This window comes from Aricia agestis, chromosome 3 (genome assembly GCF_905147365.1).
Source record: "Aricia agestis chromosome 3, ilAriAges1.1, whole genome shotgun sequence".
NCBI classification, from domain to species: domain Eukaryota; kingdom Metazoa; phylum Arthropoda; class Insecta; order Lepidoptera; family Lycaenidae; genus Aricia; species Aricia agestis.
Window position 1 is genome coordinate 13,616,570 of NC_056408.1, and position 25,638 is coordinate 13,642,207.

General features: G+C 37.4%; 1 protein-coding gene across 1 annotated transcript in view; it reads right to left on the reverse strand.

The window, feature by feature from the left end:
* Window positions 1-25,638, reverse strand: part of LOC121725342 (calexcitin-2) — a 51,830-nt gene that overhangs the window by 15,882 nt on the left and 10,310 nt on the right. The window contains exon 2 of the mRNA XM_042112235.1: window positions 23,814-23,842. The gene's annotated coding sequence lies outside the window, so the exon portion shown is untranslated. The remainder of the gene's footprint in view (window positions 1-23,813; window positions 23,843-25,638) is intronic.

Below are 25,638 nucleotides of genomic sequence, written 5' to 3' on the forward strand. Positions count from 1 at the left end.
GCCAACGTCACCGGAACGTCAATGACAAAAATTCAAATAAAATGTTACTTTGACGACCTCTGTGGCTCAGTGGTGAGCGCGTTGGTAGTTCAAGCCGGGGGTCGCGGGTTCGAATCCCGCCGACGGAACAAAAAGTTTTCAAAGTTCTTGGGTCATGGATGTGTATTAAATATGTGTATCATATAATAAAAATCTTAAATATATGTATAGTATAAAAGTATTAAATATATTTCCGTTGTCTGGTACCCCTAACACAAGTCCTTCAGGTACTTAGCACGGGGCCAGACTGACGTGGTGTGAAGCGTCCATAGATTCTTTTTTTTAATTCGTCTCGGTCGGGACAGGCAAAGGGAGCGTTGCCCATACAGCCATCGTCCATAGATATTATTATTATTAATACTTTATGACTTAGGTCCTAGGCTAGGTTTCATTTTCTACTGATATTGATCTAGCGACCCATGCCGGCGCTACTTTGTAGTGGCGTAAGTTTTACAAGCTTTAGTAGCGACAGTGGATATTACTCTCAAGATGAATGAAGAAGAATGTTACATTTAATATTAGATTTTATAAAAATTGTGAGGCGTTTGTCAGCTTGCTCTGACTGAATTCCGATTCCCGCCCTAAAACTTACAAGAACTGATCGGTAAAGTTAGGTTAGGTTAGTTAGAGTAAAAGTACCTCGAGGTACTTACTTTTTTTTATGCGCAGGGGAAATCCATCATGGGTGCCCCGGGTTGGGGATGTGCTCAGTTACTGAAGCACCCCGGGGGTATGTGGGACTCTTATCCACTAAAACTACCTGCGGTTTGGCCTTCAGCCATATACGGAAGGATGTCCTGGATCTGTCTAACACAGGTCTCCGTCCACGACCGGCCGGTCCACCTCACGAGGGACCGGACTTCCACCAAGTTAGGGAACGCTTAGGCATAACTTACCTAACCTAACTTTACCTTTTTATATTTTAATAATTTATATATTATAATAAATAATTATTATATACTATATTCGATAACGTCCGCAACCCCGTTGCGCTAAAATTAGCTTACGATTATCGCAAGAGAACAAAAATTATCCTAATATGTTGTTTCACGGGATTCAAAGTATCATACCTTTTAGACGTGGGAGAGCCATGCTTCGGCACGAATGGGCCGGCTCGACCGGAGAAATACCACGTTCTCACAGAAAACCGGCGTGAAACAGCGCTTGCGCTGTGTTTCGCCGAGTGAGTGAGTTTACCGGAGGCCCAATCCCCTACCCTATTCCCTTTCCTACCCTCCCCTATTCCCTTCTCTTCCCATCCCTACCCTCCCCTATTACCCTATTCCCTCTTCAAAGGCCAGCAACGCACCTGCAGCTCTTCTGATGCTGCGAGTGTCCATAGGCGACGGAAGTTGCTTTCCATCAGGTGACCCGTTTGCTCGTTTGCCCCCTTATTTCATAAAAAAAAACCAGATTCCAGCAAAATCGGTTCAGCGATATTATGGGCGTTAAGTGGTAAAGACAAACACATTTTCGCATTAATAATATTACTACGGATTAAACTGGCTATTTTGATCCGATATTAAAATATCGGATAAAGTGTATTATCAGTTACATATCATAACATATCTTCATTACGGTCATGTTCGATGAGCCGGTTACAGTTTATCGCGTTCGTGGCCAATTTGAGCGGGAATTTACTGCGATTATGAGTATATCCCCGCATTTCCGCTGTATTCATCACCTGAAAGGTGTGCAATTTCGCCGTGTCCTTCCGAAAGTTTAATGTAACGGGCGAAACACATTAACCTGCCTCTCCGATGTTACACGAAACGGAATTATCAAAACTCTTAGGAAAAATAAATAATAATGAAGAACCAAACTTATCACCCTAAAAAGTTTTGTAAAAAATTGTAAGGAGCTCCTGATAAAATACTTCGTTATTTGTTAACGACGGTAAGGATTCCTAACAACTTTATTATGGCATATTAAAACATAAATATTTAATGTAAAATTGGTAAAATCATTTTTCAATTATAAATAAGTGAAGTTTCCTTCGCAATTTAAATACACTTGAATTAAATCAGATTGCCGTACAAACTCATTCGCTATTCATACAAACAAACGGCTGACAACGTGCGACTTGCCCGTAATTGGAATCCATTTGTGTTGCAATTGACAATGTAACTGAAACCGAATCCGATTTGAATCATGCGACCACGAGGTTTGCATATTCAGGAATCAGAACAGATCGAAGAATGGGAAAACTGAAAACTTTAACCTCTTGGGTGTAGAATTGATGAAAATCCTTTCTTAGCGGATGCCTAAGTTATAATATCTACCTGCATTTCAAAGGATGATGGGCATTTTGGTATATAGTCTCACAGAAGATAAATTATACACCATTAGATAGCTTTTAGTGAGTAGGTAAAAAAGTTATGTGGCGCCCAGCCCCTAACATTTGTACATTTTGAAATAATGTACAGTCAACGTACAAGGCCGGCGTTACCGACATACGTTTTATCGTCTATGTGGTAAGATATATTTTTGCTTAGAAAGGTAACTAATGTCTTGTCTTAGACTGTCCACCTTAGATTTACGCTCACAGTAGTAATTTAACCCCTCCTTCATACCGATCACCCTTGGACGGCGGAGCAGGTAACAATGCGCGGGCGATTCACGCTTTCGCACTTTCAATCAGTCAGTCGTTCGCTGACATAATTGTCTGTGTAATATGTCAATCCATCAACATACCTAGGTTTAAAACCGGCCAAGTGCGTGCCACACGCAATATAGGGTTCCGTACTCCGTAGTACCGCTAGTAATAATAGCTCCCACACCGGTTTCGGTGACGGTGGCCGATTTCATTGAAACCAGGCCAGCTACGCGGAGGAGTAATATTATATGGGTGCTATTTAAACGGTTAGCAAAGTATTGGAATACATCCATATTCATTCATTCATATATTGCTCACAAAGAGCAGAAATATGTAATTGGTAAGCTAAAATTGATAGTTGGACAGCAACTTGTGTTCAGCAAATATTTATAAATCAGTCTGCAATATATGGCATTCTGAACAGCAGTATTTTTTTTTTTGACAGCTGAGTAATCGCCTCGCCTCTCTCTGTGTTGTGGTCTAAGTTCTAACCTAACCTAACCTACTTTTGGACTTTCTGGATTGTGTTTGTTTTTTTTTTGGCGGGGGGCTGCGCCCCCCGAGCCCCCCTTTCGGGGAGGCTCCACCCCCCCGTCCCCCGCTTCGGTATCCGTGTGAAGTAGGCCTTCTGTTAAGTCTTTATTAATTATAAAATAAATAAATTAATAATGAAACGTTTTCTCTGCTGACCGAATGTATAATCTTGCCGACCAAGTAATTATTCTGCCGAGTGGCTGTTTATTTTGCAGATATTTATAATTGCTGACCATTGTCATGATTATTTACAGAACACGAATTGCAGCCTGATTTTAATTATTGCTAACAAAATCTTTGTATGCTGATAAAATGATTTATTAGCTGTTATTTCTTGCCAACCAATTTTTTAAATAGCATGCGCAATTAATTATTTCTCATATTATATTGCCCAAGTGTGTTTGCAGTACACAAGGGCACTCTATTCCTTTACTCTCATAACCCAGTGGGACGGAAGACCGACACGACTGGCGAGAGATCAGGCGCAGGACCGACTTTTTTACATGCCCATCCGTCCGACGCATGGATCATCTTACTTGTCAGACAATCAGGTGATCAGCCTGCATTGTCCTAGCCAAACTTGAAAATAACCTGTTTCCAACGAGGGAATCGAACCCACGACCTCCGAGTCAAGATCCGCGCCTTATACCCCTAGACCACGGAGACGTTTAGTACCGCTAGTTTTACACTACTAAAATCATTATCTCAGTTACGTTCAAATTAATTTGGACCCTACAAATAATCATGCTATAAACGTTATGTTATCAGCATGAAATTTACTGATGACATGACATTAAATTAATTTTGTTGTAATATCATTACCGTAATTACTTACTGCCTATCTTCACAAAAAGACATTCTGCGTAATGTAAGCGGTAACATAAAAAGTTTATCAAATAATTATGTAACAAAATTATCCTAATGTTATGTAATATACAAGATGGTTTCATTTTAAGTAGATCTTATACATTAAATTTTCGAGTCATAATGTTAGTCACCGTACTCCTCCGAAACGGCTTTACTGATTTTTACCAAATTTTATATGCACATTCAGTGGGTCTGAGAATCAGCTACTGGGTACTTTTTATATTGATAAGTGCATTTGTTGAATAAATAATAGTAAATTATTACAACTCGAGACTGACGGCGACCATTGTTTGTGCGACGGGATACCGATGGACGTTGCCATGGTGACATACTTATTTAGTCAGTTCAATAAAATAATACGGGCGAAATACTTTATATGGCAAAGAAACGTTTGCCGGGACAGCTAGTATAATATAATAATTATAATTAAAAAATTGGATGTAGCTCGCAACTCCGTTGCGCGAATATTTGATTATCACGCGGGAACCGCACATTTTTTCATCAAAAACTGTCATCCCGGTACTCAAAGTATCTGCAATGTGCATACTAAATTTCATCAAATTCGGTTCACTGGTTTAAGCGTTAGCATATAACAGACGGACAGACGACATAAATTATTATTATTGATGTCGAACTTTAAATAACTTCTACTTTTAGATTTGACATGTCTAAAACTGTCGTTGATAACTTTAAAACTTAAACTTAGAATAATCAATCGAATAAATTCCTGAGGGAGGAAAATAACCTTGAAATGCGTTTTTCTACGAAAATTTGAAAATTGATAATTAACTCGATCCCTTTGTAAGGGAAATAATTTCGGAATTAATTGTCGATTTAAAGGCCAGATAATTTCCGCTGTCCCCTTTAAACTGTTCACGTTTTAACGTGATGTTTTCAGTTTTCTAAACAAACTAGCCCCTGGATAGGTTCTACAGCCATTCAAAGGCTCACTTAGTTTAAAGTACTTGTACTATTATCTATTCTGTGGTTAAGGTATGTAATAAAAATAACCCTCTACACCGGTTTCAGTGTCCCGCCATAATAACCGGCGGTAATTTAATAGTGTCCAAGTGTGTGCGTAGTTCAAAGAACACACTCTATCCCTTTACTTTTATAACTCAGTGGAACGGATGAACGCCATGACTGGCGAAAGAACAGGCGTAGGACCGACTTTTACATGCCCATCCGACGCATGGATCATCTTTAACTTGTCAGACAATCAAGTGATCAGCCTGCGTACTCTATATTTCCAACGCAGGTATCGAATCCACGACCTCCGAGTCAAGAGCCACACCTAAACCAAGGTACGGAAATTCCAACAAATTGGGACATTTCCTGATATGTTTTGTCTTGATTCGCCGTTTTAACTTTATGCAATCGTAATTAAACCATTCGTAAGTTAAAACAAAGATGATCGATAGTCGTTACTCTGCAAGCCTATAAGTACCTATATAACTATTATAAATAAATAGATATTCCAAAAAACCTTCTTAGTACGGGTTCCATAGAACAATTTTTTTTTATTACAATCAAGCAAATTTTTCGTGAGTAATACTGTCCTACAAATGGCTAGAACAATCCATATTTTAGGACTATCAAATCGAAATATTAATCCTTTCTGTCTCTGTTTTCGCAAAGGAAATTGTCATTCGTCTTATCAAAATGAACTCACGAAAAATGAACTTGATAGTAATAAAAAAATGTGTTGTATCCCTATAACACATTTTTTTACTATCCTAACAATCTATCCAGCATAAAAAATATGAAACAGACAAAAATAATACTTTTATCGACGGGCTGCAATTGAATAAGCCAGAAGAAGGGTCCAAAAAATTATACAGCAAAAGTTTTAAGTGTCACCCGCAAAGTAGAAAAGTTTTCACTTTTTTTACAAAGTCAATGACAAAACCATTAACAATGCCCGAACCCGCTTATCTTTATACTCTATTCATACCCCTTACTTATTATTTTTTGTAAGACTTACTCAGGACATTATACAAAGGTTTTGTTCAATCTAATCTCATACAAAAATTATACGCACTCGGTGCCATACTAATAAAAATTGTTTTAGCACAATTATCTAAAAAGTTGCAACTACAATTAACATATTTGAAAGGTTGATTTCGTATTAGGTATGTCTCTTTGTCACTCTCTACTAACTAGGCTCGCCCATTATTCATTGTTTTAAGGATTTTCCATAACAAAATTGTCTTTATAAAGTAAATTCATTTCAATCTAATACTTTTGTTTTATTTTGTACAGAAATAATAGGTATTAGAATTGGGAGGGTAATGGTGCTCCCACACTGCCGTTAGAAAATGTTTAGTAACGTTAGTAAACATTTAATCACAAATGTTAAAAATGTTTTCATGTTAGAAAATGTTTAGTAAACGTAAGTTAACAAATTATAACAAAACCAATTATATATAACAAAAAAAACATGCGTTACCTTTTGTTTGTAAACCTTTTATAGTTGACGGCGGGGTATGCGGTGAGCCAATACCAGATTTAAATGTTATAAAATGTTAGTAAACGTTAGTAAAAATGTTCTATGTGTAGGAGCACTTATAACATGTAACAGTTCCTAACAAAATGGAACAATTGACAAAGTTTGTTAGTAAATGTTTTTATGTTAGAAAATATTTACAAACATTTTCTAACGGCGGTGTGGGAGCACCATACAAATTAAATCGTTTTGTATGTAACGACGCAATAGCCACATTTGGACTTTATTGCTCTGGGAATAAGATCGAAAATGATCGACCGTACGATCGGACCTTGCCAGCAATTTCAGAGGTCAGATGTTTATGGGCGTCTCCCAAGGGCTAGACGGTGTTTTATTATCTTAGATTTATCGCATCTTTGTGTGAACGGCTGGTGCGAAATATTTTATAAAGCTACTGCTATTGCCTTCAGATAAATTTTAGGTACAGAAAAGCAAAATATAATAAGTATAATACACTTAAATATTTAGTATTTTTAAAATACTATTTTAAAAAGGTAAAACCGACTTCAAAATTGTATAGTAAGTAATTGAGAATTAAAATTCCCTATCTCAAAAACTACTGAACCGATTTTGCTGAAACTTTCAGTGGTACCTAAGTTAAACAATACCTAGTACAATGAAAAGAATTACTCAAATTGGGCTTGTAGTTCCGGAGATATGCGAACAAAAACATAAAAACATTCATATACATACCTTTGGGTACATTTGTTCAGACGCTGATAATATAGGTATAGACTAACTCATACAAAAACTGAGCAATTCTTGAAATATAACATACGGTACGAATTAATAACCTCTAGTCTGAAGTCGGTTAAAAAAAGATATCTACTCACTCTCTGCCTTTGAACTTTTATTACATGTGAAATTGCTTTACGCATCCCCGGTGGATTGGGGATATCGGCTGTGGTATGTGGAACTCCCTTGGCTAGGGTCTACCGAGAGTACCGACTAAAACCTCATGGTGCTCCACTCCCCGATTAGAATAGGTTCTAAGCGGGGAGTGGAGCACCATGGGGATTTAGTGGGTAGGCCCCAATGTCTGTTTTTGATCTAGTTAATTTCTTAAGTCCTTTATGAAAATCAAGATACTTTGGGTCACGTGGCACTTTGGCTCAAAACAAACGGCTATAACGAAGCTTAGTTCCTTTTTATATATTTATTTTATTTAAATATAATAAGGATCTTAACTAACTCAAAGATTCCCATCTAACCAGCATGCTCCAGCATCCAAGTACCTACTAAATAACATTGGAGTGAGAACAGCAATTCGATATGCAAATTGTCACGTCCACAGAGGCGCGTTAGACGTAAGTTGATATTCAAATCACAATGATTTGATATTGGTTAGAGAAAATAATACTAGGTATTATCAAGAGGCAAGAAGGCTATTTAATATAAATAATATGGGGGAGACGGTAGGTATACGTCCATTCAACGTAATAAGCAAAATATAGAGTTATGTATCAATGATCCAAAGCGTACGTACAAACATTTTAACATAGGTTTTTGGGGTGTTGATAGTCCATAATGCGGTGCATTTGGATTGATAATAATAAATTCTTAATTTACGGATTAAATAATATTAAAAATAGTACAAAAAACGGCCAAGTGCGAGTTGGACTCGCCCATGAAGGGTTCCGCAGCAGCAATAAGGTTTATTTTTATGAAATTAAGAGGTTGTTGATTTATTTTCATATTTCAGTTGATTTAATGAAAGTACAATCAAGGTTTACCATTTTAGACGTGTAAAAAAAACTACTTGTTAGATATCGTTCAAACCAATTTTCGTTGGTAGTTTTTATAGTGATGTACATCATATATTTTTTTAGACTTATCATACTTTAGAAGTTAGAGGGGGGGGGGGGGGGGGGGGGTGACACACATTTTACCACTTTGAAAGAGTGTCTCTCGCAAACTATTCAGGTTAGAAAAAAATGATATTAGAAACCTCAATATGATTTTTGAAGACCTATTCATAGATAATCCACATGCATAGGTTACATGAAAAATATAAATTTTTAATAATTTTTCCATTTTTGTATCAAAATCTTAAAGCGGTTTACAGACTACATCTACTTAACAAGTTTCAATAGTATACCTCTTATAGTTTCGGAGAAAAGTGGCTGTGACATACGGACTGACAGAGAGACAGACAGACAGACATGACGAATCTATAAGGGTTCCGTTTTTGCCATTTGGCTACGGAACCCTAAAAATAGGATCTGCACAAATTGCACTTACCGCCGAAAATAAAACATAAGATTAGAACAGAAGCACCCGAAAAAACCCTTTAAAATTTGGATTGAAGGTCGGCTTTAGTCCAAACGCACCGAATTACGTTGGGGAGTCTAAAATTGAAAGAAAGAAAGAAAGAAAGAAACTTTCAAAAATTAACATTTTATTAAAGGCCGTACCGTAAGGTATTACAAAAATATCGATTGCTAGCATATTTCAAACAGATCTATTTCTGGAAGATTAGTTGCACGTCTTCAAACGCTACTGCCGGATTTTGTTCAAATAGGTATCAGCAGAGAAAATTGCAATTCGAGATGGTAACTTGTAAACCGGCTCGGAGCATCTTGCAATGAATTTTGGCGCAACGGAGTTGCGGGCGACACGTAGTTACACATTTTTTTATTTGACAGCAGACTTTTTGCCTGTTTCATTACAGTCGCAAAATCCATAACCACCATGTAGAGCAAACATTTTTCTGGGGTTTCTTGTAGTCACAATTCATATCGGTATAAAAATATGTTCTTACAGAAAAGCAAAACTCTTTCTGGCTCGGTCAGTAAAAAAACATACTTAATAAGCACCTACAAGCTACAATACCGAAATACCAAATAAAAAACCAATACGCTACACGCCTTCGAAAGTAGTAAAACATGTCATCGTCCATATCAATCAGTGTTTAAATGGGCGTTCCAATATATTGAATCAGACATTTCCATTTAGTTCAATGCAACACAGTGACGAAACAAAGCAAACGTAAAAATAACATTCCCTAAAACAATTTGATATTCGAAAAACAGTAGGTACCTAACTATTTTTTGGTTATTCTGGATGTTGTGACTTGTGAATCAACGTATCATCGAATTGGTATAAGAATACCGTTCTATTTTATGTTATTAGGTATCTATAGTAGCCTTTATCCATGGCTCCGCTCGCATGAAATTGTGTTCATGTTCAATTTCAGAATCCTTCCTGCATGCTTTTAGCAATTATATAAAAAGTATAAGGTATATTAGCGATATTTATAAAAAATATCATAAATAGAATTTAAAAGATACACTTTTAAATTCTCAACCTGCGGACATTTTTTCTTGGAAGCAATCATGATTATGCTACATAGCTCAACGCGAAGAGTCTCACGTCAACTGTTATAATCAACAAATCAGAAGTCTGACGAGCACAAGTTATTAAAGTTTGAGTTGTTTTAGCAAAGTTGAGCCTGCACACTGCAACTACAAGCCAAGAGCCGAGTTCCGCCATGTTTTACGAAGTATTTAATCAGCTAACTAGCTGTTATTAATTTAATGGTCTAATTTAATTTTAAATTATATAAAAAAACTTTTAGTTAGTAATTTTAATCCTATAACACACAACACTATTATACGCAAGTAAAGGAGCTTATTTAAATACTATACTAATGACTAGCTACCAAAGTACCAAGATCAATAGTAGCAACCAACTACAAGAGCCTTTTGGTATCATCTGGGGTATGCAATGTTTGTTTTGGGGCCCACAACGAAATAAATCAAAGAAAGGTAAGAAGATCTACCAACATCCCTTTTCCAAGTAAAGGAGGCAGCGTTAAGATTAGCTTAAAATGTCTTCTCTAAGAAATATTATTTATTATTACAAAAACATCTATACATATTAATATAAAACGAAGTCGCTTTTTTTCCCTCATGTCCCTTTGTTCGCGTTGAGCGTCAAGTTGCGTCAAGTTGTCAAATGTGTTTTTTGTATACAAAACATGTACAAAACACACATTTGACAACTTGACGCTCCGCTTCGCAGTCGCCTAATCGCGTAGGTTTGGCCTTATAATCTTTAAAACTACGAAACGGATTTTGATGATTCTTTAAATGTTCGATAGCCCATTTATCGAGGAAGGCTATAGGCTATATTTTATCACGCTAAGACTAAAAGGAGCGAAGAAATAGAGGAAAATGTGGAAGTAACGTGGAAAATTATTTGAAAGGGCTAACTTGAACGCGCTAATCTCAGGAACTACTGGTCCGATTTGAAAAATTCTTTCAGTGTTAGATAGCCCATTTATTGAGGAAGGCTATAGGCTTTATTTTATCACGCTAAGACTAATAGGAGAATGTGGAAAAAATGGGGGAAATTATTTGAAAGGGCTTATCTCGCGAACTACTCGAGCAATTTTTATGTTATTTGGCACAGATAAGAACTAGACCATATGAAGGAACATAGGCTATCGATTTTAATCATTTTTTCAGTGGCTATATATTTTACACCCGTGCGACGCTGGGGCGGGTCGCTAGTAGATAATATTTTATAGGCGCCATTTTATTCTAATCTTAGCTTAGCTTAATAGAATTTTAAAAATTTTAATTAAAGTAAACATTATATTATTGAATAAATACTTAAATTATTGTTCCAATCATTTCTTTTAAATTTAATTCGAATTTCAAGTTAAACAAAACGTGGTGAAATATAAATTGGTTTTTGAACAAATAAAACTCAAATAAATGACTGTAAATAATGGCGGTAAATACAATTGAAGTTGATGAATATTCATAGAGTTCGAGAGGTCCGGTAAACAGTTGAAACGATGGTCGAATAGCGGTTGAAACGGTTGAAACTTGAAACAGTATCAATTGTAAAACGATTGGGTTTATCCCGCAGAGCAAATATTTTTATTTGCAAACCGTCGAACTTGCAAAGGCCGTATTATATTCTCTATTTACAAAATTTTAGCTGGTAGATGCTTTTTGAGGAGTAATCACATTATTTTATTTTATTTTCGTTTATTGGGGTCTCCAATTATGCAGAATTTAACACAATTTTAATTTTTGATACGTTTTAATCCATAGGCACGATAGCAAACCCGAATTATAAAGACAGCAAAGTTTATCATTCACGATAATAATATTATTATACTTGTGATTACAAAATTGTAAACACCGTTCACTGTTATAAACAAAAGTTATCCTTGAAATTGTAAACTTATCCGAATTCGAACATTTCACCATCTGCGGATATTTGTGACTTTGCTTGTTATACAATCTAAAGATATTTATTTAAGTACCATCGAGGTAATAATTGTTTCATAGGCAGTTGAGTGTTATCGACCAAATGACCAACGTCATATTTTGGTCGGATCATGTCGATGCAATGTTCAGTACAAATTTAGAAATGCATCTATATCGCGTCGCGTTCCGGACTTGCGGTCTGAATCAACCCTTTGACGTAACGCGACCAAACTACGTAGGTCCCCCATCTGCCTAGGAATCAACTTCTCTGATAGTACAACTGGATGACCCGTGGGCCGTGAACTTCGTATCACATAACAGTGAACTCATAAATTTTCTACCGTATAAAAGGTTTATATATGAACTTCCATGAATATTTCGAGATTAGTTTAAAAATATAATTAAATGGGTTTAACTATTCTCGAGTTAGCAAAATATATAATTCATTTTTATTTATATAGATATTGCGGTAGTAATAATATATAGCATTATCAGCTCAGCATTGTCATGATGATATTTAAAACTATCTTTACAATAGTGTAATCCACCTGGGGTACTTAAAGGCACCTTTAATATGTGCTGAAAACAAAAATAACATACAAAAAATATGAGAAAAATGTTTTAGCTTTTTGTATAGTGAAAACATCGCTCTCTGTATACAGAAACATTTAAGTATCGGACCGTTGTTTACACTAAAGTAACAAAGGCTGTTGACATGTTTCAGCTGAATCATGGCCAAGTAGTTTTCTTTGTAAGCCATAGCGTCGTTATAAACGGTTTTTGTTTGTTTGTTAATTAAACTACGTATAACGTCGGTGAAAAAACTGTAATAAAAGAAATGGTTTTTATGGTTTTAGAATACGCTTCTGAGGTTTTTGTTTTAAGTTTATCTATTTGGTATTTCTTTTGTTATTATTTTCTGTATGAAGATTAACAAACAAAACAACAGAAACTGGCCAATAGAGGCTTACAATAATAAATGCCAGTTTAAATACACGTATCTATATTAAATTAAGAAATTTAAAAAAACCCCCGCCAAACAACTTTAAAAAGTAATGAAATTATATATATTACTGACTTTAAGTTTAAATAATTCCTAAGTGTAAAGTGATATTTTAGTCCATAATTGTTGTCACGGTGTGTCGGGGGACCGCCAACAGTGTCTTTTGCATTTTGTATCGCCATGTCAATGATTGTCTCGATTCGGTTCGCTGTGAACTGACCCTTAAACTATAATGTTATATGAAATCAAACATCTACATATTTAGCGGTCCCCCGACACACCTTGACAACAATTATGGACTAAAATATCACTTTACACTTAGGAATTATTTAAACTTAAAGTCAGTAAAATATATTATTTCATTACTTTTTAAAGTTGTTTGGCGGGGTTTTTTTAAATTTCTTAATTTAATTTTATTTCATGCTTTTTAAACTTCTGCTGGTTATAGTGCAGACTGCAGAATAATTCCTATCAACAGGATCATATTATATCCTAATAAATATATAATAATCCTAATAAATAAAGGAGTGTCCTTTTGGATGAGGCCGTCAATATGAGCTAACACGTCAATATTGTCAAACACAAACACGTCAAACGTCAATATTGTACCATATTCCTAAGCAAATAAAATGATTTTGATTTGATTTGAGTCCAAACATGAAACCTCCACTTTGGGTTCATAATATGGAGCTCAGCTCCTATAAAATCCAGGTGATGCTGCAGCAGCAGCATGCAAAAATTTATTGGTTATCTACGTCTTACTAGTTGTCGCAATTAAAATGAACCCAAACACGAAATCATTGCTCTAAGTTGGTGAGGAGTTGGGTATCCTATTGATTACCAGGTGATGCTGCAGCACCAGGTCAACTTTCCATTAATGTGTAAACATTCATAAATGTCACGAACTAGAATGCAACAAAGCCCACCAAACGACTGCAAGTTGCTAATCGGCCCTTCACGAACCAGATGAACCGCGATTTTTCAGCACGGAGCAGGCTGATGATGATCAACTATGGCTAAGAACACTCTCAGTTAAGTCAGCTTTCATACAAAAAAACTAGATCGAAATCGGTCTACCCGTTTGGATGCTACGATGCCACAGACAGACAGACAGACCGACAGACAGACACGTCAAACTTATAACACCCCTCTTTTTTGTCGGGGGTTAAAAAGGTAAAAAAATAATTAAATCTTGTATTACTTAATCCTAACTAGACGTGGGAGAGCCATGCTTCGGCAAGAATGGGCCGGCTCGACCGGAGAAATACCACGTTCTCACAGAAAACCAGCGTGAAACAGCGCTTGCGCTGTGTTTCGCCGAGTGAGTGAGTTTACCGGAGGCCCAATCCCCTACCCTATTCTCTTTCTTACCCTCCCCTATTCCCTTCCCTTCCCATCCCTACCCTCCCCTATTACCCTATTCCCTCTTAAAAGGCCGGCAACGCACCTGCAGCTCTTCTGATACTGCGAGTGTCCATGGGCGACTGAAGTTTCTTTCCATCAGGTGACCCGTTTGCTCGTTTGCCCCCTTATTTCATAAAAAAAAAACTAAAATCAGAATGAATTATTAAGGTAGCACCTTAATAGTCTAGAAGTTATTTGAAAAATGCTCGCGCTGTATTCTGTAAAATTGAGGAAAAATTTGAATTCTTATAAAGACATAGACTATTAAAGATTCAACAGAAAACCTTTTGGTACATCTTAGAATCATAATCTCCCTTATAACGGTTACTAGAGGTACGATCAAAACCGGGCTTAAGTTGCCTGCGTAACGAAGGTGAATAGTTTTACACGCTACAGGTACCTAATAACAATACTGAAGTTAAATTCGTTACAAAACTTCCTAACTCGTTACGGGTAAAGTTTTAACGGCTTTAAAACTATTCTATCGATTTTAAAATCAGGAGCGAGTCGCGGAAATTTCATGAATCGTCTTCGATACAGCACTTTCCGCGAAGTTTTACCTATTAGATAAACATGTGAGTATACGCTATAGTAGTTAAATGCGAAATAACAAAATGTTCTACAGCTGAACATACAATAATCTCTTTTTAGGGTTCTGTAGTCAACAAGGAACCCTTATAGTTTCGGTCTGTCCGTCTGTCTGTCTGTCTGTCCGCGGTTTTGTTGAGAGACTATAGGACCTACAAAGCTGTAATTTGGCATGAATGCACATATTAATGATGCCAACAAAATGGTACATGAAATCTTTAAAAAAATATATGGTACCTTCCCTAGGTACACATCAAGCGGGTATGAATTTTTTTCGCGTCCACCCCATCGTGTGGGGTGTCGTTGGATAGGTTTTTTAAAAATATTATGAGTATTCAAAGATCATTTTCCAATTTAGGGATCCGTTTGTGAAATATTTAGTTTTAAAGTGGAAAAACAGTCGTCACAGTCCAGTGTCCTCTTCTACCAGCTAAACGGATACACTTTTGCATTAATAATATTATTAGTATGGATAGAGTGCCCTATATTATGTATTTAAATATTATGTCTATTGTCTTATGTGTGGGGATCCGATTCTTATGACTTGAAAAATCGAAAACGCTAATTACGTAGCTTGAGAATTTAATTTGAAGCACAAGAATCCCGGGTCAAAAGACGCTCAAAGTTTTAGCCTTCGGAAACACATTTAACTTGAAAGATCGCCAATTTCGGGACAGAGGATTTCTCGTTATTTATGATGTTTTTAAGCCGAAAATTGGATTTTAAAAGTGACTCAAGTAAAATCGCTTTTAAATTGCTTTGAGAAGATTCGTAACTTAACTAGAAAGCTAGTCAGCAGAGGTAGTGTAAATAACTGCCGCAGTAAGAGAAGAATATTTACTTATAGCTATATTTATATATATAAAACTTAAGGGTGACTGACTGACTGATTGATATAGTGATCTATCAACGCACAGCCCTGGAAACCATTGGACGGATCGGGCTGAAATTTGACATGCAGGTAGATGTTATGACGTAGGCATCCGCTAAGAAAGGATTTTGATAAATTCCAACCCCAAGGGATTAAAATAGGAGATGAAAGTTTGTATATAATAATACTTCTAAACGCGAGCGAAGCCTCGGGCAAAAGCTCGTCTTAACATAAGCGCCAGGGGCTATGGCCCATACATTATTCGTCAAATTCTTTATTAAACTTATGTTTAACCATTTATGATTTTCTGAGTGCGGCAGTAACATAGAACATGTACATGTAGAACTTTTCGTACTACAAAGTTGGTTTCAGTGTTCACTTCAGTGTAAGTGACTTTAAGCCAACTAGTGTGGACTGCATGGTACGAAATACACTTGCCAGCTACCGAAACCAATATAGGCATACGTCGGATTATTGGATTGGGCCAATCCTAGACCTTTGCAAAGTTAACACTACAGGTTACTTAAAATATCCTTAATTTTTTTTAATGAAAGAAGGGGCCAAACGAGCAAACGGGTGATGGAAAGCAACTTCCGTCGCCCATGGACACTCGCAGCATCAGAAGAGCTGCAGGTGCGTTATCGGCCTTTTAAGAGGGAATAGGGTAATAGGGGAGGGTAGGGATGGGAAGGGAAGGGAATAGGCTCTCCCAAATGGTTCTAATTCTCGTTTAAAATGGAATGGGCATCGCATCTGCTCTTGATTTGATAGAAAAAAACATTACCCAAACAATTTACTCTAAAAGCATCAGTAACGTCAAATAAATGTGTAGCCATAAAACTTTTTTAGAACTACCAGTAAAACGACATTGCATTTATTTAACGCAGTAGTCATTATTTAACACAGTAGTGGTCATTTTTTAACACGGTAGTCTTATACGTGGGAGAGCCATGCTTCGGCACGAATGGGCCGGCTCGACCGGAGAAATACCACGTTCTCACAGAAAACCGGCTTGAAACAGCGCTTGCGCTGTGTTTCGCCGAGTGAGTGAGTTTACCGGAGGCCCAATCCCCTACCCTATTCCCTTCTCTTCCCTTCCCTACCTTCCCCTATTCCCTTCCTTTCCCTACCCTCCCCTATTACCCTATTCCCTCTTAAAAGGCCGGCAACGCACTTGCAGCTCTTCTAATGCTGCGAGTGTCCATGGGCGACGGATGTTGCTTTCCATCAGGTGACCCGTTTGCTCATTCGCCCCCTAATTTCATAAAAAAAAAAGTCAGTACATATACAACAGAAACTGTTATTTGTTATAGGATCATGTAGTTTTATGCTTTTTAAAATCAGACCAGGTTTCAACGGTTTGTTAAGTTTATAATTTATAGCTTTTGCCCGCGGCTTCGCTCGCGTGGAATTCTAAAATCGCGTAAAATACGAATATTCTTGCAAATCTCGTTTGGAAACATGATGTTTTTCCAAGACCAAAAGTAGCCTATGTTACTCTCCATCCTTTCAACTAAGTCGATGCCAAAAATCAAGTCGATTGGTAGCTTCGTTAGGCTGCGAAGAAAACACAAACAAACAAACACACTTTCGCATTTATAATATTAGTATGGATAGCTGCTGTTGCCCGCGACTTCGACCGCGTTAGCATAGTATAATAACGGAAATAGATAATTTTCTCCTTTTTAGGTCCCTTACTCAAAGGGTAAAAACGGGACCCGATCACAAAGATAAACTATCAGCCTGTCCGTCTGTCCATATCCAGGCAAAGCTTATCCAAATACACTCTAAACTGTATGTTTAGTTTAGGTTACAATAATTTCACTTTTACTAAGTAACTTACTGTGATCCAGGAGAATTAAAACTCAACACTAACGACGCAATACGAAAAATCTGCGAAACAGGAAAAGAGCGAGATGCAACATAATCCATTATTATTATTTTTTTTTAATTTCTCATCCCCCCTAACGGTGTCAGGGCTTGTTGTTAACATTTAGGTTGTGTATGCAACACTATACATTCAAATATTAAACTTATAAAATTATTCCAATTAAACTAACTAACGATTAATGATTAACTAGTCAAATAAATAGCATTCCGATTAAAATAATTATAAATGTCAAAATTAAAAACAATAAAAATACAGCACAACATTTAACTACCCTAGTATCACAGCTTAAGAATCACAATAACATACTCGAATTTCTCTTATTAGTATCACACACTATTCTCATGCAAAAAGTGAGAAACAAATCCCTCTTTTTCCCCCCCAGGATGGCAGGCAGATTCTCACCCGTCACCGATGTGCCCAATCTTTGCTCAATATCATATGCCCAAACCTTAGAACACATTGTACACAATTATTGGTTTCTGTATTAGATGTTGCCCCAATTTCGTTGTGATTACAATCGTACACTTTTCGGTGATAAAAGCTATCCTATGTCCTTTTTGGGACTCAAAGTATCTCCAATCTCCATATTATTATCTAATTTTATGAAAACCTGATTACAGCGCGCGTGAAGACATAAAAGACAAAGAGACAGACTGTTAGACAGACAGATACGCGGTAATAAATGTAACTTTCAATCTTTACATCCGTACTAACCACAGTACAAACATTGTAAATGCGAAAGTGTGCATGTCTGCCTGTTACCTCTTCACGCCCAAACCGCTGAACTGGTTTTGCTTAAATTTCGCACGGAGATACTTTAAGTCCAAGGAAAGGACATACAATACATTTTATCCCAGAAAAATGTACGGCACCCGCTCTATAAATTAGTTTACCACAACTAAGTTGCGAGAGTCATTTGGTTATACAATATTTGCGATCTTAATTCGAGCTTCAAAATAGTTTTATTACAAAAGCTACTTAAAGAAGTCAAGCGAAAGTCGCGGCTTGGTTAATGGCCCATTACTTCGGAACGTGCCTGGATTCAAAAAACTCTACCGATCGTAACAAATGCCTGGACCCGACTACAGATAAAATATTAAATTCATTGATCGAAATTGATAATTTCGTAAAAATGAATTTAAGTAGGTACATAGTCTTTGAATAAATACTATTACACATATTATGTGCTAATAATATTATTAACTTGATTTTTTTTTAAATCGTCAATAATAATTACTGTAGGTATCCTATGATATCTTGCTGTCAAAACGCTTAGCACAAACACTTTAAACCACAGCATAGCAATATAAATATGTCATATTGCTATACTGTGCTTTAAAAGTCTTCGTTTTAAGTTTCCTCTATGAAGGATTAAGGTGCTGGTTGGCAGCGGGCGACATGAAGCAACCGCAGACGACATGTCGTAGCGACCCTACCTGGTTTGTTTGTATTTCTAATGGCGTGGCCGCACAATATTCGTCTATCATACGAAGCTGCGTGCAGTGAGACGATACCATAGGATAAGTCCAATAGTATCATTTTAAGCACGAAGCACTACGCAGGTGCGGCCCGGGCATCCGCAGTGACACGAAGCTGGCGACACTTATTCATAGAAATACATAGAAACCAGTACCCAGTGTCGCGACGACACGTCGTCTGCTGCCGCTTCATGTAGCCGGCTTCCAAATTGTACCTTTATGCAAAACGAGCTTTTGCCCGTGGCATCGCTCGCGTTAAGTATCATACAAACTTTCATCCCCTATTTTAACCCCTTGGAGGTGGAATTGATCAAAATCCTTTCTTAGCGGATGCCTACGTCATAATATCTACCTGCATGCCAAATTTCAGCCCGATCGGTCCAGTGGTTTGGGCTGTGCGTTGATAGATCACCGTCAGTCACTCACCTTTGAGTTTTATATATACAGTGTGTAACAAAAACTAGTGATAATACTTTAGGGTGTGTACATGTTCCTTGTAGAGAGTTCACTGTGAAAGTAGCAGCTCTGAAAGACGAACATTTTTTTTCACTTTTGTATGGGCAAGGGCCCGAGCGTCACGAGTTTCTCCATACAAAAGTAAAAAAAAATTTTGGTCTTTCAGCGCTGCTACTTTCACAGCGAACTCTCTACAAGGAACACGTACACACCCTAAAGTATTATCACTTGTTTTTGTTACACCCTGTATAGATACTCATGTGACCTCATCTGTCCTTTCACAAGCGTTTTTTTTATAAATGTAAGGGGCAAACGAGCAAACGGGTCACCTAATGGAAACACTCGCGACACTCACGACATCAGAAGAGTTGGTGGTGCGTTGCTGCCTGCTGGCCTTTTAAACACGTTGTTTTAAATTGTAAAACTTAGCCATTTGCAGCTACTTAACAGTTGCTTAGCGCCATCAATCGTAAATGTAGGTCGCGCCATTACAAAAGACTTCCAGTGCCCCGACTACGACAAATGACTGTTTCAATAATGATCGAATCGTATAGTGTTGCTTGCGTCTTTTGCAGAAAATCACACTGCAACGTCACGATGCGTTATGATGCATTTTTAAATACGATTAATCCGACAAAAGTTTTGCATGGCCGTGTCGGATTAGAGAGTACTGCTCCCCTACCATGAGCTCTTATTACTTTAATATTACTTTTGCTAAGTACTTGGCACAAACAAAAACCATACTTATGTTTATAAAAAATAGAGATCATGTTTGCTAATACGAAATCCAAAAGTAATATTAAAATAATACTGCTTTAAGAGCTCATGGTAGGGAGGCAGCCCAGATTTTTACACAATACTACAATACATTACAGATCAAAACGAATAAGGTTTTATCTGAACTACAAATCATTTTCTTAAAGCTAGGTACTAGTATACTCTGAATAGTAAGTTTACCTCAATAAGGATTATGAGCAGGAGCCGGTCTACTGTAAGTTGTTCAAATTTGGAATGAGCAGCATTACACCGCGAGCAGCAAGTCGAAATTTATGTTTAGTTTATGTGTAGTAAATAAAGTTCAGTTTTCAATAGGTCATTAATTTTATAAAACGCTTTGCAGTTCCTTCACTACCTCTTTATATTGCAAAATGTGGACCGACCTTAAAATATGATTCAGGAATTTGTAATCATAGTAAATACAGAAATACTATTAAGTATATAACATAACAATATCAAAGTAATGGAATAATCTTTGGGTTGGAGATACTTTAGGCCCCGGAGATAGGATAAGGCTGTTATTGTCATGGAAAAATGTACAGTTCCCCGCGATAAATCATTTTTATGAAACGAAGTTGCGGACGTATTGTATTGACTTTCCTAATAAGCAGACACGGCAAATCGATTTAACCCTTTAATAAAATTCTAAAATTATTTCACTGAATAATTCAAAGCGTTCGCTTGAAATTCGCCATGTCGAGGTTGCTGGCAAATCGACTATATTCTATTATGTCCACACTTGGGCGAGGATGTTGTGAATGTATATTCGATTCAATTGGACTTGATAAGACCAAGTTAGCTGGCTATGCTCCAGAATATAGTTTAAATAGATAATAAAATATAAATTGTTTTCAGTTTAAAACTAGAGAGAGCAAGGTTTTGTATTTTCACTTGCTTATTCGTTCGGTTGTTCTTTGTTTGCATTAAATTGGTTTTTAATCTATGGCACGGTGGACGGATTTTAAATAAAAAAACCTTAAACCCTTATTATTTTCATTAATGAATAAATTCTTTAATTTACCCGAACATGGTAAACTAATAATAATAATAATAATAGCTCCCACACCGGTTTCGGTGACGGTGGCCGGTTTCATTGAAACCAGGCCAGCTACGCAGGAGTAATTTTATAGTGCCCAAGTATGTGCGCAGTAAACAAGAGCACTATCTATTCCTTTACTCTCATAACCCGGGACGGACGACCGACACGACTGGCGAGAGATCAGGCGCAGGACCAACTTTTTACATGTCCATCCGACGCATGGATCATCTTACTTGTCAGACAATCAGGTGATCAGCCTGCATTGTCCTAACCAAACTTGGAAATAACATGTTTCCAACGCGGGAATCGAACCCACGACCTCCGAGTCAAGAGCCGCGCTCTATACCACTATAAAATTACTCCTGCGTGGGGAGTATTATTATTACTCAACGACTACTATTTACCAATTTTTTTACCTTTATTTCTATCAAGTAGCATAAGGTAACGACTCTATAATGTACAACAAATTGTTGAGGGTGAAAATTCTATTTCCTATATCTAGTTGTAAGTTTGTTCGTGTAATATGTTTGGTAGGCGCTTACTTAATAGTTCAAAATTAGTTTACTTCCGCTTCAACACATTGGAAGTTCAGGTATCAATATTAAGCATCAGCTAATAGGCTATAATTTACTCGACAAATTGTGTTATGTAACACAAATATACATACTATCTTACACTAAGGTGGCTTAAGAGTCCGGGTGCCATCGCAGTTCTCATACAAACGTAATACCAAAATAATTTCCCATACAAGAATATTTACCATATATGAGTTATTATTTAGCTTAAGATAGTAATTACCTAGGTTCCTGTACAAAGATTCACTGCAAAATATTTACATACCAAATATATTTACATACTAAACTGTAATCGTTCATATTTTTTGGTAAGTATGTAAATATTTTGCAGTGAATCTTTGTATAGGAACCTAGGTAATTACTATCTTAAGCTAAATAATAACTCAAATATGGTAAATATTCTCGTATGGGAAATGATCTTGGCATTACGTTTGTATGAGAATTACGATGGCACCCGGACTCTTAAGTATACACGCAATGTAGATTAGTCAAAATTGATGAAACAAAAGATAACAATTATTATAACAATATATCGCTCGCTATAAATTTTGTGTGAACCAACTCAGATGGTGGACCTGATAACAAATATTTAAGGCCGTGTTCAAACCAAACTGACTGTAAGCCGCCGAATGTGAGCAGCTCACTGTGAACCCCAGTGTAAACGTGAAAATAAACAGTATTTTTCGTTCACAGTATGCTGACTATACGCTATAGCTGACGTAGCTACGTAGCCAATCAGCGTCCGCGGAGCGTAGTGACGTGCTATATTAATCGGCCGCCGAATGTCAGCGCCTACGCATAGCATAATAACGTATTATCCGTTACATGTGAACGAAAAAGTGAATATTATGTATGGAAATACAATAAACTGCGTAACGTTCGCTCACATTCGACGGTTGACAGTCGGCAGTTTGGTTTGAGCACGGCCTAAGCCCGGACGCGCACTAGCGTTCAGGCCGCGGCGGCCATCGACAGTACGGTGTGGCCACTGGTCGCGTTGCGGCCAGGTGCGCGTTGTCTATGGCGGTTTCATACTAAAGTATATGAGTCTACTAGAATCAAAAACCGCAATGTCCAATTATGATTTTATTCTCGATGACCGCCTACTTGGCTGCTAGTGCGCGCCAGGGCTAAATGTTATCTACGTACTATAGCGGCCATTCGTGTGCTCTGTGGAGCCCCGAGGCTTTGCCATTGCAAAGCCTCGGGGCTTCGGGGATTCGCGGAGCCCCTGCAAGACCATTGGTCTTGCAGGGGCTCCGCGAAAGATACTATATGATTTGATTTTAGAAATCTCAGACACGAGTATGGAGACAATTCATTCAAAGACAAAAAAATATTTTTGGGGTCCGTCAAAAATGTCACTTCTTAAAAGGGCCACGTTTGAGGACCGCTGTGTAATAAATTAATCATTAGCGTAGTCTCTTCGCCAAAATACGTGACGAGGTGTAGCTTTTACTCGACGGTGATAGTTTCATTATTCCTACTGCAGTTACCCCCGTTGACTTGACATAACCCGACCGAATAACGTAGAGCGTGGTATAGCTAGAAGCTACGCCATCTGAATATTCATTAATTTCTCTGATGGTAACATACAATGACAAACTTGTAAATTGTATAAATATTTATTAGTAAGGAGAATAATCAATAGCTCCCCTAAAACACAATATTACGTAAGCCAGGGATGGCGAATTTTCGTATCAACGTGCCTTCCGAAGAAATCTTTCTGAGGAAGGCATAAACGTGCCATTCAATTATTTTTTGTGATTCCGTGCGTATTTCAAAATTTGCCTAATTCGGTGCTCACTATACAGAGGTGGATAACCTTGATTGTTGGTAAAATAATTACGATACTAGTTTTGTGACCAGTAGCGTGCTCCAAATTTTATGTCACGTGCCGCTGGCGGAACGTGTGCCATTGGTTCGCCATGCCTGACGTAAGCCATATAACATGTTAAACTTACTTGACAGTTGCGCGAGTTCGAGCGAGTACCTGAAACAGAAACAAGTTGAACTACATTTGTCGTAATTGGTCACGTCCGAACTTTGCTTAGCAGTCATTGGCTGAACATGCACTGAGAGTGTAAGGGTCAGTTCGCATTAAAACTGATTATTGTAGATACATTGTTCAAAACTCGCATTTCCTATTTGATTTCCTATCTGTACTTAATCATGATAAAATGTTGTCTATGTGTTAATTCAGAGCCTAGAACTCTACAGAAGAATCCGTTCAGTGTTTTTGCACGAAGAAGTAACAAATATACCTACCTATTTACAAACCAGCCTGTTCACTAACAATATCCAATATACTTCAAGTATCTGCATACCAAATTCCATCAAAATCGGTTCAGCTGTTTAAGCGTGCACAGGTGAGAGACAGACCCACTTTCACACTTTCGCATATTTTATAATATTAGTATAGTTATTAGACTTGGAAGAGCCATGCTTCGGCACGAATGGGCCGGCTCGACCGGAGAGATACCGCGTCCTCACAGAAAACCGGCGTGAAACAGCGCTTCCGCTGTGTTTCGCCGAGTAAGTGAGTTTACCGGAGGCCCAATCCCCTACCCTTTTCCTTTCCCTACCCTCCCCTATTTCCTTCCGTACCCTCCCCTATTCCCTTCCGTACCCACCCCTATTCCCTTCCGTACCCACCCCTATTCCCTTCCCTACCCTCCCCTGTTACCCCTTAGAAGGCCGGCAACGCACCTGCAGCTCTTCTGATGCTGCGAGTGTCCATGGGCGACGGAAGTTGCTTTCCATCAGGTGACCCGTTTGCTCGTTTGCCCCCTTATTTCATAAAAAAAAAATAGTTTATCGTAAAATAAAGGAATCAGCCTTTATTCCATTCCTTTGGAATTATTCATAAGAAACATACTTATACGAAAAGTTTCCATAATTTTGGAACTACACACCTCCGTAATAGAGTATAAAGTTTTCAAATAAATTCGGTGGAAGACAATTATCATGTGACCGTTTCCATCTGGGACGAGTTTGAAAGTTTCCCAAGTTGTTGGAAATGTGGAAATACACTTATGGAGAACAATTTGCGCTTGTAAACGTAAAACTCGTATCTGTGATAACTACACAGAAACTTATACCTAGGTCCTAGATTATCATCCAGATTAATAAATTTACATGATAGGTTTTAACTATATTTGTAGTTTTGACAGTTTTCTTGTATAAAATATTAAGCAACTAGATGAGGCCCGAAATTCCATTGCACCAAAACTCGTTCATTGCGGGAACCATACATTTTATACATTTTACACGGGATACAAAATAGCCTAGAATATAGGATACATAAAGGACATAATATTATGTCCTTTCCCGAAACTCCAACTATCTCCATGCCCAGCAGAATCGGTTCTGACGATTGGGGCCTGAAGAGGTAACATACAGACAGACACACTATCGCATTTATAATATTAGTATGGATATGCAATTTGCATTGAATAGACTTTGGAACTGCGTGATAAATACTAGTAGAACACCAAGGGAATATACGTAGTCTACTCCTACATCTTATATATAAAATTCTCGTGTCACAATGTCAGGCCGCGTACTCCTCCGAAACAGCTTTACTGATTTTAACCAAATTTTATATGCATATTCAGTGGGTCTGAGAATCGGCTACTGGGTACTTTTTATATTGATAAGTGCATTTGTTGAATAAATAACAGTAAATTATTACAACTCGAGACTGACGGCAACCATTGTTTGTGCGACGGGATAGCGATGGACGTTGCCATGGTGACATACTTATTTAGTCACTTCAATAAAATAATA